At 53.0% G+C, this 13,227-nt stretch overlaps 1 pseudogene across 1 annotated transcript in view; it reads left to right on the top strand.

Annotated features, from left to right (window-relative positions):
• LOC307062575 (ubiquitin carboxyl-terminal hydrolase 42-like) overlaps positions 1-13,227 on the top strand; it is a 28,370-nt pseudogene that overhangs the window by 14,918 nt on the left and 225 nt on the right. The window contains exons 5-9 of the transcript in view: positions 8,231-8,519; positions 9,389-9,431; positions 9,814-9,870; positions 10,602-10,663; positions 13,004-13,105. The product of the transcript in view is annotated as a ubiquitin carboxyl-terminal hydrolase 42-like (transcript). The remainder of the gene's footprint in view (positions 1-8,230; positions 8,520-9,388; positions 9,432-9,813; positions 9,871-10,601; positions 10,664-13,003; positions 13,106-13,227) is intronic.

The following is a 13,227-nucleotide window of genomic DNA, read 5'->3' as shown; positions in this document are numbered from 1 at the left end:
GGGTAGGTTGGGATGTAAGTGGAAGACTAGGCTCCTCACGTGGCCACGGATAGGTGTGGCACCACAGTTGGCACCACAGGATGACCTGCACCTTCAGAAATGACGTTCCTTTTTCCTCTTTCCATTCCTGTGTAGGATGTGAAATATCCTGAGTATCTTGATATTCGACCATATCTGTCTCAGCCAAACGGAGAACCGATCATTTATGATTTGTATGCAGTACTGGTACACAGTGGTTTTAATTGCCATGCTGGCCATTATTTCTGCTACATAAAAGTAAGCTCTGTGGATTTTGCTAATAGCTATTTTTACAATACACTGTAAGATAGCCCTGGCATTTTGGGGAGGAAAGGTGGGGCTTTTACAGTTAAAATGTGAAAGCCCATTTTTCTTAGGTCTCTGGATTGGTGTTCCCTATTTACCTAATTGTATCTAATATCTCTTTTACTGGCTGTTTTGCAGGCTAGCAATGGCTTCTGGTACCAAACGAATGACTCCATCGTATCTATCATCGTATCTATTTTATGATTTTAGGCAGCCTCTCTGCTAATGGGTGGCGTTGTGTTTCTGTCTTGCTAGTTGTTTGGCATAGGGTGTCCAGCACTGTAGCTTGCTGGTCGTTGAGAGAAGCTGGGTACTGGTGTTGAGATGGAGATCTCTGGAAGATTTTTTGCCATTTGATATTATGTGGAGCTGGGAGGTCTGTTGTGGACCCGTGTCCTGAAGTTGGCTTTCCCACCTCGGAGGCACAGCACTGACTCCTGGCTGCAGCACCAAGAACCTTTCATCCACACGGCTCCTCAATTTGGGATGATTCGTTGTCTATTCAGGTATTCCACAGACGCAGGGTACATCAAGTTGATTGCGGAGCTTTAATCCGCTGCTCCTGAGGCTGCTGGGAGAGATTTCCCTCTCTCTTCTTTGCTCGCACAGCTCCCGGGGCTCAGCTTTGGATTCGGCCCCGCCTCTGCGTGTAGGTCGCCGGAGGGCGTCTGTTCTTCGCTCAGACAGGCCGGGGTTAAGGGAGCAGCCGCTTCAGGGACTCTGGCTCACTCAGGCCGGGGGGGGGAGGGAGGGGTACGGAGGCGGGACGAGCATGCAGCGTCAGACGCCGCCGAGACGTTGCGCCGGCGTGACGTTGCACCGGCCCGAGGTGCGCCGTGCGCTCTCCCGGGGAAGGCGTCCCTGGATCCCGGGAGCCCGCCAGTGACGGGCTGCACAGGCTCCCCGGATGGGGGGCCGTGGACAGTGACCTGGGCTCGCACACAGGCCTCTTGGCGGCGGCAGCAGCAGCCCCAGCGTCCCACGCCCGTCTCTGGGGTCCGCCCTTTAAGCCGCGGTTCGCGCCCGTCTGTGGAGCTCCTTTAAGCAGCGCTCTGAATCCCCTCTCCTCGCGCACCAGGAAACAAAGAGGTAAGAAGAAGTCTCTTGCCTCTTCGGCAGCTCCAGACTTTTTCCCGGACTCCCTCCCGGCTAGCTGTGGCGCATTAGCTCCTTCAGACTGTGTTCACGCCGCCAGCCCCAGTCCTCTCCCTGCGCTCCAACTGAGACCCGAAACCCGAGCCTCAGCTCCCAGCCCCGCCCGCCCCGGCGGGTGAGCAGACAATCCTCTCGGGCTGGTGAGTGCTGGTCGGCCCCGGTCCTCTGTGCGGGAATCTCTCCGCTTTGCCCTCCGCACCCCTGTGGCTGCGCTCTCCTCCGCGACTCGGAAGCTTTCCCCCTCCGCCACCTGCAGTCTCCGCCCGCGAAGGGGCTGCTAGTGTGCGGAAACCTTTCCTCCTTCACGGCTCCCTCCCACTGGTGCAGGTCCCGTCCCTATACTTCTGTCTCTGTTTATTCTTTTTTCTCTTGTCCTACCCAGGTACGTGGGGGAGTTTCTTGCCTTTTGGGAGGTCTGAGGTCTTCTGTTCTGTAGGAGCTGTTGGTGTAAGTCTATTTAAACGCTAGAGATTTTAGCTCCCACCTTGGACTTCCATTCACTTAATGGATTAAATATTTGGGGATTCTTGATTAATGCTGGCCTCCAGGAAGGTGATGCTTTTACAGAAAGAACACTTTAGTCGCATCCGTTTAGCCCTTTCAGGAGTGTGGCATTTTCTCTCTGCCGTCCGGCCGGGTCTGATCACGCTGCCTCATGGCTTCTCAAGGGGAATGGAAGGTATGCCTGGTTCGTGTGAAGCTCCGAGTCCTCAGTGGAGGCCTGGCTTTTGCTTGACGTAGGTGTTGAGGTTGTGGACATGTTGGACTTGTAGGAATAGCCTGTACACACCTTGGAATAATCCTTTCACCTGTGCCATAGTGTCGTAACAGCCTTCAATTTGATAGGGAGTCACAGATTCAGTGCCTTAGGGAGCTGGACAGGCAGCGGGTCCTGCACTGGGCTCTGCCTGAGTGAGACCTCAAGACACGGCCAACGGGAGAGCCCATGCCCTGTGTGGAGGGGCCAGTGCTGTTGCTTTTACAAGAGGTGTTTTTTGTTTTTGTTTTTGTTTTTTTAACTATGTTGCCATCCAGTGTTAAGATAGCAACTAATTCAGATATTTAAGAAAACATTTTGAAGACCAAACAGAATTTATCATCTGTGAGTCAGAATTCACCCATGACTACCAGTTTGCAACTTCTGCGTTATAGCAGCAAAAGTTGGGATCTGGAGCAAAATAACTGCTCGAGTAGGAGTCAGAGATGATGGGGACAGGGATGGCTTAGTGAGTGTGCCTGTCCACGTGCCTGTCTCCCTCGCTCCCTTGGCCCGTGGGAGTTCCCCGTGGCTGGCACTCCCTTCTGCCCGGACTGCGGTGGGCTCCCAGGAAACCGTCCCAAGAGAACCTGTGTGACTCCATGCCCAGAGGGACCTGCTTCTTTCTGTCAAATTGGAGGAGGAAGAATTTGGTCTGGGTGTTGTTCTCTGACAAAAAGAGTGGTCCCTGTTCACCCGAAATTCATTCTCAGAAAACTGTGCCCTGTGAAAGGTCTGTGGTGGGCAGGCCCACAGGAGAGGGGGAGGGCTTTCTAGGTGCGTGAAACTTGTTATTCACAAAAGGAAAAGATACCCAAAGTGGGAGAGGCCTATGGCCTCAGGTTTCTGAGCCTGCGGCTGTTTTTGGAGCTCTCACCTGGCTGTGGTCCGCTTGTTTCCAGAACCCACCTCATCTGAACGGGACGGAACCCTTGAAGGAAACGCCGAGCAGCTCCATGTCAAGTCCTAACGGGAATTCTAACGTCAGTAGGACTGGCCCCGTTAACGCCTCAACAGTTCTAACGCCAGTTCAGAACTGGTCGGTTAACAGGCCCTCAGTTATTCCAGAACATCCCAAGAAACAGAAAATCACGATCAGTATTCACAACAAGTTACCTGTGCGCCAAGTTCAGTCTCAGCCTGCGCTTCCCAGCAGTTCCCTGGAGAGCCCTAACAAGCCTGCCCCCTCGTCTACCGTCACCACTTCTTCTGCAACACAGTCCACCTCGAGTGCCGCCACGATGCCCGCGTCTGGTAAGGTGACAAAGCAGATCACCCTGGGGGTGTCCGGCCCTCAGCCTGTGATGAACGGCAGGTCCAGGCTGAGCTCCGGCGTCCGAAGAGTCCGACGAGGAGGCGAAGGGCCTCGGCAAGGAGAACGGTCTCGGCCCCGCCGAGAGCGCACGCGCCCCTGCTCCGGTTGCCGAAGATGGCGGGGCCTCTCCGCACGAGCTCCGAGAGCCCGTGGCTCTAAACGGTGCTACCAGTAGGGACGGCGACCCGGAAGAAAACGGCCTGCCCTCGGGTGCTGCCCCTGCCAAGTCCAGCCTGCTCTGCACTCAGAAAACCCCTTTTCTAAGGCAAACGGTCTCCCTGGGAAGGTGAGCGCGCCTCGGGCGGGGCCGGGGCGGCCTTCGCTTCCGCCCTCGTGTCCGGCGGGTTACGTGCCTGGGTTTCAGGAGGCCCCCGGAGCTGAAATCTCTCTGTTTTTTTTATGGTAGTTGATGCCTGCTCCTTTGCCACCTCTCCCAGAAGACAAAATCTTAGACACCTTCAAACTCAGCAGCAAAGGGAAGGGCTCCACAGATGAGATGAGGTAAGATGCCGTCCCAAGGCCGTGGGACGCGGGCTGGGGAGTCACAGCAGGGCCTGTGGGTGCGGCCGCTCGTGGAAGTCTCAGGGTGAACGTGTTGGACCCTGCAGTGATTTGAATAACGATCTGTCGAACTCGTTCATGTTCCTTTTAAGAAAGTAAACACGTACAGGTTCTGTTAGTCCAGCCGACGCCCCCCACTCCCGCAGCGCCCCTCCTCTCTGGGGCCCCTCCTCTCTGGGGCTCCTCCTCCGCCCCCGGCTGGGCCTCCCGCCGTCACCGTCCCACTCAGCCCCCCGCGTGACAGGCACCTGAGGAGGTGTGAACGGGTGCCGCAGGGCTTCTCGACTGTCCAGTAGTGAAGACTTTGTTTTGCTCCCTTTAGAATTCTGAAATTAAATTCCTAGTTAAGATAGTCTGTCTCCACACTTAAAAAAAAAAAAAAAAAGCGCATTGACCTCAGCGTCATGTAATGGGAGTAGACGGAAGGGTCAAAAGGCAGTGGCGTGTCGCCATGTGAACAGCCCGGGAGACGGTGCCACCACAGGACGTGGGGTCGGCCAGCAGCTCGTCACCACGCACAGGTCACATTCATGCATGTCAGCGCTGTGACGTCCTCCTGGTAGACGACTTATGGCCAAGCTCTGACCAACCTGAGATCAACACCCTAGTGGTGTCTGTGAAACGGCCAGTAATAGAGCCGGGGTTTTCACCCACGTGAACTTTGGGACATGGGCTGTTCTGTGGGACCGCCTGCCTCGCCCCCGCCCACTGGTGCTTCTGAGGCTCCCATGTCATGGGGCTAACCCAAAAATGCACCCCACGTTTCAGAAGGGCCCTGCGGGGGGCGTGCCCTCACCAAGAACCACTGTTAAGAATGCTCACTTAGAGAAACGAGCCAAGAGCACGCACTGCCAGTCGGCCCTAAAAAGGGGGCACTTGAACGCTCAGTCCCTGGCAGGATGGCTGTCCTCCTTTCTCTATCCTTGTCCGGCTTAGTTGGGCTTCAAATGTAACGTGAGTGAGAATTATGACAGGTGATTGTATAACCAGTCAGTGCCCAGCTACGCACGCTTCCTAACCTCACGTGGGGCCTTGAACACGTCACTGCCACGCTGTATATCACACGTGTCTTCTCTCTCCCAGATATTTTCCCGCTGCAAAACAGGCCCGCTTTAGGGTTTTTCTTGCTTTCTGGCAGCTTTCATTAGCTTCGAGACTCTATCAAAAGCAAGGCAGAGTTCTTTTACTACAGGAAGTGTTTCTAATGCCTCAGTGATTCCTCACAATTTGTAGGTAATTCAGGGAGCTCTTGGTTCTGTCTGGAGGTAGCTGCTCCAGCTCCGAGGCTCCAGGAAGATTCAGAGAAAAGGGATCCAGAGGAAAAGTAAGACCCCATCGTTGTTTGAGTTTTTTGATGTTCCGGACTTAGTTATTAAGAAGAATTAGAAGTATATCTGAAAACAGAAGGCGCCTAGAATTGCGGAATTATTATTGCTGAAAAATGGGGTAGGCTTGATACAAAGTTTTACATTTTTATTTAATGAGAAAATGCGAAGCTTCCAAAAATGATAAGCCCAGTTTTCGGTTTAAACCAGATGTAGTAAAGCTGTAAAATATTTAGTAAATGAACGATTTGAAGTGTTTGTCCCTGTAAGCCAGAAAGCAAACAAGTAAATGGCTGATTTCTTTCTTTCTTTCGGTGGGGCTGCAGTACCACTGGGACACAGGAGAGGCCTCCGCAGGACCCTGAGGCTGAGCTGGAGGCTGGCAGCTGCGCTCCCGATTCCCTTGAGAACCTGGAGCTGATCACGAGCCTTAGCAGCAAATTCAAGAAGCCTTTGTTACCCTCGGACCCCAGCATCAAACCTACCAAAGAAGAAGTCTCTGAAAACATTGGCAAAACCCGAGGAAGCTTTGCCAAGTATCAACACCTTTTGTAACACCAACAAGGATACCCTCGGGGATGATCAGCTTCCTAAACCGTGTGACCCTGGGAATTTAACAAAGGATCAGGGCAAACCGTCCCAGGACGTAAAAGGAACGTTACCAGAGCGTCCCCAGGACCTGGAGGCAGCAGAGCAGCGGGGAGGCCGAGCCCGAGTCCGTTGTCACGTACCGAGGGCAACTGTGAGCCTGAGCCCTTGGGTCACAGCAGTCGGAACAGAGGCACGGATGTGGAGGGTCCCCCTAAAAGCACAGGGGTGTCCGCAGATGGGGTGCCCTCTCCACGATTAGGATCGCAGAAAACCGTCCAGAGGGGATCCCCGAGCAAAGTAACGGTGAGAGAGGTGAAGACAGTAAGGCCGGGCAGAAGGTCCAGGAGGCTTGTGCAGTGCAGGAAAAAATCAGCAGCCTCAGAAGGGTTGACCGAGGACATTACCGCAGCCGAAGAGACCGATCGTCCAGCGGCGAGCACGCGCGGGACAGCAGGAGCAGGACGGAGGAGAAGCCTCGCCGGGAGCGGCCCCACCACGAGTGGGAGCGGTCCCGGTCCGAGCGGCCCCAGCCCGAGCCCTGCGCCGCGGCCCCGCACGCCCCCTGCCCCGGATCCCTGTCCAGGTCCGGCCACCTGTGCTCCCGGAGCATGTGGGCCCCCGACCAGGAGTGGAGCCGCTACCACCACGCTGAGGCCGAGCACGCCTGGACCCGGGAGAAGTACTACCCGGACGGGATGCGCTGGGGGCGGTGCGGGTACCACCACAACAGGTACGCCCCGTACCCGGCCCACGAGCCGTGGCAGTGGAAGCCCTTCCACGCGGAGCAAGCGTGCGACCGAGCCGGGCCCTACAGCGGCCGGCCCCACAAGGACCACTACAGAGGCCGGAAGGGCTACGAGCCAACGGCCAAAGAGAGGGACTGGCCCATGCGCCCCCTCCGCACCCCGCTGACAAGTACGCCCACGACAAGGCCGCACTGGGGGCTGAAGACAGAAGCTATGATCTCGCCGGTCAGTTTCACGAACACAAAAACGTCAAGTCACGAAAACGGAGGTACGGTGGTGCAGGGGATAATGACAGCCATGTAGAAAAGCAAGCCTGGAGAGGCTTACAGAAGGCTCCTTTAGAGGAGCCTAAAGTGAAGAGGCACAGAAAATCAAAGAAGAAAAAGAAATCCAACGGCAAACACCGAGACCGGGATTCCAGGTGAGGGTGTGTGTGCTTGGTGACAGGTGAAGGGCTGTGTCCTGTGTATGTGACTCTGATTTGTACTTTTTATCTCTGTGGGTTTTGGACATCCCTGTTTTTATAGATCCCTAAAACTTTGCTGTGTGTTAAGCTGGATCTTACTTCATGGTATTTTAAAATGCCCGAAAGCCATCTTTTAAGATGATGTTGCCGTTTTCAGTTAGTGCTTTTTAACTTCTAGGAGTAAGTGTGCAGCGTATGGTAGATAGATAAAACTTGGCATTCTCTGACTTCACAGTGATTGTTAATATATTTATTCACAGATGTAGTTATATTTTCACATCTGCTGATATTTCCTTCAACCTCAGAGACTGCTGCCGCGTGGCAGGAAATGGGAGGCCGCCATCCTGTTGAATGTGCCTGTGACCCAAAGGGCTGAGACACATCATTTGTTGCATTTGCCTCTGTCTAGTTTTCTGTCTCCATTTCTCAATTTGAAACCTCATTGGGACATTTGTATTTTTAAAAAGCTAAATTGGTCAGTAGTTTTCTTGAAAATGACTTCTCCACGATGAGAGGGATGAGCACAAACACAGTTACTGCGCATCGTGTACTACACATGGGTGTCTCTTAAAATCGAAACCCTGGGAAAAGGTTACCAGAAGGCATAGGTAAATAGTGGTTACTTGAAGGAAAAGGAAATCAAACCTCCTTCCCTCCTATGTGCCTGGGACACCTGGCAAGAATATTTTTTCCTTCCGCCGCTAGTTTCAGGGAAAATTGAGGAATCCTTCCTCTGGTGTCCTGGCCGTAGCTCCCCCCCCACACAAAGCTGAAGGGCATCCGGGGGGAAAGGTTGAAACTGGTGAACTTATGACCCCAGACGTAAAAAAGTATTACAATGAAGACAGCGCATTGTTCATTATATAAGGGTTTACCTGTGTTCACGCAATGAGTGTCAACAGTAGTGAGTATAAATCAGAGTCAAAGACCAGTTCTCTTTGGGGTGGTTTGCTTTTCCGGTGGTTTGAGCTCTGGCTTTTTCTTCCTCAGGCATCAGCAGGACTCAGACCTTTCGGTAACGCACTCTGATGGCGACCTCCACAGACACAAGAAGAAAAAGAAGAGGCACTCAAGGAAATCAGAGGACTCGGTTAGAGATTCAGAGCCACACTTGCCCAAGGCCGCCAGCTGTGAGACTGTGGACCATTTCCAGAGAGCGGTCAGCGCTTTCCCCCTCACAGCCAGCCAGCCTCTGGACGGTGTGGGACCTTGCCGTGAGAAAACAAAACATGTCTGGATGGAAACCAGGGCTGACAAGTGTCGTCTGAGTGTGGCCAGGGTAAGAGGACATACTTGGAACTGCGAATATAGAAACTCTTTTCTTTGGAAAGGGTGGTTAACACAGGGAAGGAGGCTCAAAGGGCGTAGAAGGTGTTAGTCCCCTCTGAGCTCCCCGCCCTGTGTCCTCTGCCCGACGGCTGGCCCGAGGCTGTTGTGGCCGGTCTCGACGGTTTGCTGCCGCGGCCCTTACTGGAGACCTGAGTCACGCGGAACCGGGAACCTCTGGAATTGATGGCTCTGAGTGTGTGACTGTGGACCAGAACTTCTGTTTTTAAGCCATTTTTGATAGAAATGTTGTGGTACATTCTTTCTCTCCAGAATCCTTAAGCCTTTGGCATTGTGAGTAGAACCTAGAACTCAGTTTGGCGACTGGCTCGCTGGACGTCACGCTTCAGGCCTGGGTTGGTGAAGCTCAGGCTCCTGACGGGGCTCCCTGGGTCACTGCAGGCCTCTGGGCTCTGGGATTCTTGTCTGCTTTGCACAGTTCTGCCTTCCCTTGTAACTTCCCAGCCGTTTCTACTCTGACTGCTCTGAAAGCAGAGCCCCCCTTGCTTCCTCATCTGTTCCGATGACCTTCGACCCTGGAAGGAGTGCTGAGCGTTTTTGAGGGGGCCGGGGGCCTAGGACAGGGCTGGACTGGCCGCCGCCTTTGCGCGGCCTGACGGTAAGGAAGGATTTGACGTTTTTCAATGGTTGGAAGAGTCGAAGAATATTTCATTTCACATGAAAATCGTGTGAAATTGAGGTGTCAGGAGAGCCGCAAGGAACCCAGCCCAGCCCGCCCGTCTGCCCGTCCACGGGGACGGGTTTGCTGGCCTCGCCCTGGACCCCTGAGGCGCACCCTCGCGACCCTGCCCGCTGTCCTAGGTGCCCAGGGGCCACGGAGTTCTCGAGTGCGTCCTGGACCCGGGTGAGGTATCGTTTGTTCGGGGGCAGCCCTGTCCCTTCCAGTGGCCCAGCCCCATGATGGGGGCGGAGGGACAGATGGCCGCACAGCGCACTGGCCTCTGGGAGGGGCCGAGGGCAGAAGGGGGATGTTCCTGAGCGGCGGGGGGGAATGCTGGGGCGTGCGGAGTGGGTGAGGAGTCGTGGGGACGGCAGGAGAGGGAAGCTACCGGCGGGTTTGCTCTGTGTGTGTGTGTTAAGAGGGGAATTATTTGCATTTCCGCATTGGTTTCCCATGAACAGCTCAGCGATTCGGGGAAGGCGCTTGGCGGGGATGAGGCCCTTCTGATGTCTGCTTGGTGCTTGGGGCAAAGTGGAGACGGGCTGTTCGTGTGCATTCAACGCAGGTCCGCAGGGATTCTACGTTTTTGCCAGAATCTTCCCCTTCCGGCTGCAGGTCTCTGGTGAGGACCACAGCTGGAGGCCGCCGGTGCACCCGCAGAGCTGGCTCGGGGGACAGTAGGTGGCGTGCAAAGCCCAGTAGTGGGCATGTGGTGGCCCAGACGTGCGTCTCCAGAGGCCGCAGGTGGGGGGCTGGCCCCTTTCCTGTCCTCGATCTGATGGCGCCCAATGACTGGTGTGCTCCTGGCTTGAGCACCCGTCCCGTCCTGACCTCCTGGGAAGGGCCACCTGCTCGGGCCCAGGCCAAGCATCGCTGTTGGCTGGTGGAGGCCGGACCTCTTGGCCTGTGTGTGTCTTTCCTGGTGCCTTGACCACTGACCTCTCTTCCAGACTCCTGTCCTCTGGCGCCATCAAGCTCTTGATTTCTTTGGCCTAAGATCTGTTCTCACCTAATGTTGAAATGCTGATGGGTTTACTGGGGTCGGAGTAGACTGTTGCCGAGGGGACGTGGCCCTCAGTTATCACCTCAACTCTTGTTTTCAGTGAAACACTTGGAGACACAGCTTGTGTAGGACTGATTTCAGGCAGCAGACATTAAGCTACTGAGGACTGCTTCTGAGTGCAATCACGTAACGCACACAGCGCATAGGCACTAAAATTTTTGCAAAACCATCATTAAAATGTTTCCTAACCTTTGCTTTCTAGGTGATTGAAAACGTGGCCTCAGAACAAAAAATTCACTAGTTACGGTAAGCTCTTTTCGTCTCGGTATGTTGTTCCTGTTTGTTTGTAGAGCCGCTGAGGGGCCCTGAGGAGGGAGCTTTGGGCTTCGGCTTCGGGGGTAGCAGGTGGGGAGTCAGTCCTTGGCGGGGGGATTTGGGCCCCTTAAGTCAGAGAGTCGTTCTGCTCCCTCCCTCCCTCCTTGTAAGAAAGTGAGGCCGGGTCAGAAGCTTCAGCATCAAGTCACTTGGTAAACATTTGAAAGATGGAGAAGCCGTGTCCTCTCGCAGCCCCACCTGAGGGGCCGAGAGAGGGGGCCCTTCCCGTGCCCGCCGCCCGCGGACAGCGTGTGTGTTTAATTCAAAAACTTAAAGAGTCACAAGCCCTCAACTAGGCTTTTGAGAGCAGTCTGTTTTCTGTAATGTCTGATCTAGAAACTAATTTGCTTCGTATTTTAGTTGTATTCAAGATTTGAGGATTTTATAGACAAGTTCTGTTTTTGAACTTTGTGGAACTATTCCAATCAATTTACCAGTTATGATGAGTATTTACATTATGAATGTATAATCTGAACATTATTCGTAAGGCCTACAGTATGTTTTTATTACATAACACTTTTTTATACAGTGTCTCTTGTCTTCACTATGATATTGGAGTCTGAGTTGTCAGCTTGGTCCCTTAAAGTTTCTAGTTACAGACAAAAATCATACTGCGATTTTATTTTTAATATGGATATGCTATCAAACTGTGATACACTTATAATTCACTGGTCCTGCATCAGGAGTTGGAGTGGGGAAAACTGTATTTAATACAGTTTGTATCTGAATAACCTGTATGGTTTATACAGTTTGTGTTGTTCAGAGACGTCTAAAGTTTGATCTTTGTTTTTTTAAAGATTAAAAAAGCACTTGCCCCACTGTAAATATACACAGCATGTAAAATTTATATAGTATATAAATGGCAGCAATTTTTTACTGCTGTTTTCCCCATTTGCTTACAGACACTTCTCATGGACTTCTTTCTCTTCGCATTCACTTTCCTAAAACCTCTAAAGCTCAAGCCACGGGCTCTCAGTCCCAGACTGAGAGGTGCAGACCCCAAATGGGTGAGGGAGTCAGGTGTGGGCTGCTGGACCCAACAGTCTCCCTACTTTAAAGAACCCAGTCACGGGCAATCTTGTTTTAACAGTGCGTTTTTTATTTAACCAACACAGTATTTGCAATTTGACAGCCATACACTCTCCAACTTCACCATCCACTTTACAACAAAATATCAATAGATATAGGGTATTTCTTCATGCAAGTTGGAGTATATACACTGAATAACACTCCAGAAGTCATATTATATATGTACATTATTTACATATTAACTCTATTTACTGTAAATAGAAATGTTTTCTAAGAAAAAAATAAAACAAGAAATCACAATGTGTGGTTTCTGGTCTACAACAGACCTAACTTCTCAGCAAAGCACGTCTATGTAGATATATGCATTTTAACTTGAAAAATATGCATTGCTTTATATGCAGCATTAAATGCCACTTCATCTATAAATAGCTCCTATTTGGACTCGGTCTGGTACCACATTAAACTGCTCAAAACTGTTCCGTGATCCTGAAGACACTTGCTCATCTGGGTCCAGGGTGGGCCAATTAAACCCCACATGTTAACGGGGGCTGTTGGGGCTGTGGAAGCTGCTGTCTCCCACCCAGCGACCCCCTTCCCTGCCTCCTGCCCTCCGTCTCTGGAGGAGAGCTCTTTGGCCAGAGTTGGGACTGATAATTCAAGCACTAAGCGCAGACAGGGGGGTGGGGAGGGGGATGAACGGGGGACCACGCTGAGGTCCAGACAGCCGGGCCCGCACCCCACAGCCCCGTCAGGTTAACACTGTCACACAAAACCTGGGGTTACACGATTTCACGTAACACTCCCGAGGGCAAGTGACACAGATTCTGAGCACCATGGCCTTCTGCATCGTTCTGGGCAAACAGCCATCAGGCGAGGCTCCTTCACAGGTGGCCAGAGGAACAGATTTCTTCCAGGTGTTTCCTTAAGCTCACTTCTCCCAGCCCCACCTTGAGGCAAACCCGAAAGACAGAAAGCCCTGTATCCCCAGGGTCCTGCCTGGGTCAGACAGAGACCGGTTATTCCACGCAAAATCCTGATGGAGCCCGTGCCCCAAGCAGCCCGGGTACAGGGCCAGCCTGAGGGGAGGGCGCTGCCGGGTCGTCGTCAGCAGTGTTTGGTCTGGTGGTCTGGGCAGCGTCTCTTTTCACAGAAGACTGGGGCCAGAGTTGCATATATGCCAGTCACGCGTTTCAAGAATGCTGACTTGCCTTTCTCAAAACTAGAGGTTCGAATCTGAGGTATCAGTACAGTAGCAAAGCCTAAAGGCTTGGAATGAACCAAAAAAATCAGTTGGATGCATGTTGGAGAGTCCTGGGTGCAGACCCCTGTACAGTCTGGTGTGACTTAGCGCTACAAGGTCAGCTGCCCCGAGGCCAAGGGCCCACAGCCGTTCAGTCTCAGCATCGAGGCAGCTCCCGGGAACGGTTCCTTCCGCTCGTTACATCTCCACGTAAGTGCGTACAGCCTGCGGTTGTCATTCTCGGACTCTGCTTTTGCACAGGAGAGGTGATGACCTCTCAAGTGTGCAAACGGAGGGAGTGCTTTCGCGGCTGGGGCCGGGAAAGGAGGTGC

This window comes from Hyperoodon ampullatus (genome assembly GCF_949752795.1).
Source record: "Hyperoodon ampullatus genome assembly, chromosome: 14".
Lineage (NCBI taxonomy): Eukaryota > Metazoa > Chordata > Mammalia > Artiodactyla > Ziphiidae > Hyperoodon > Hyperoodon ampullatus.
Note: the sequence above shows the minus strand (reverse complement) of the source record. Positions and strands in the feature narration are given on the sequence as shown.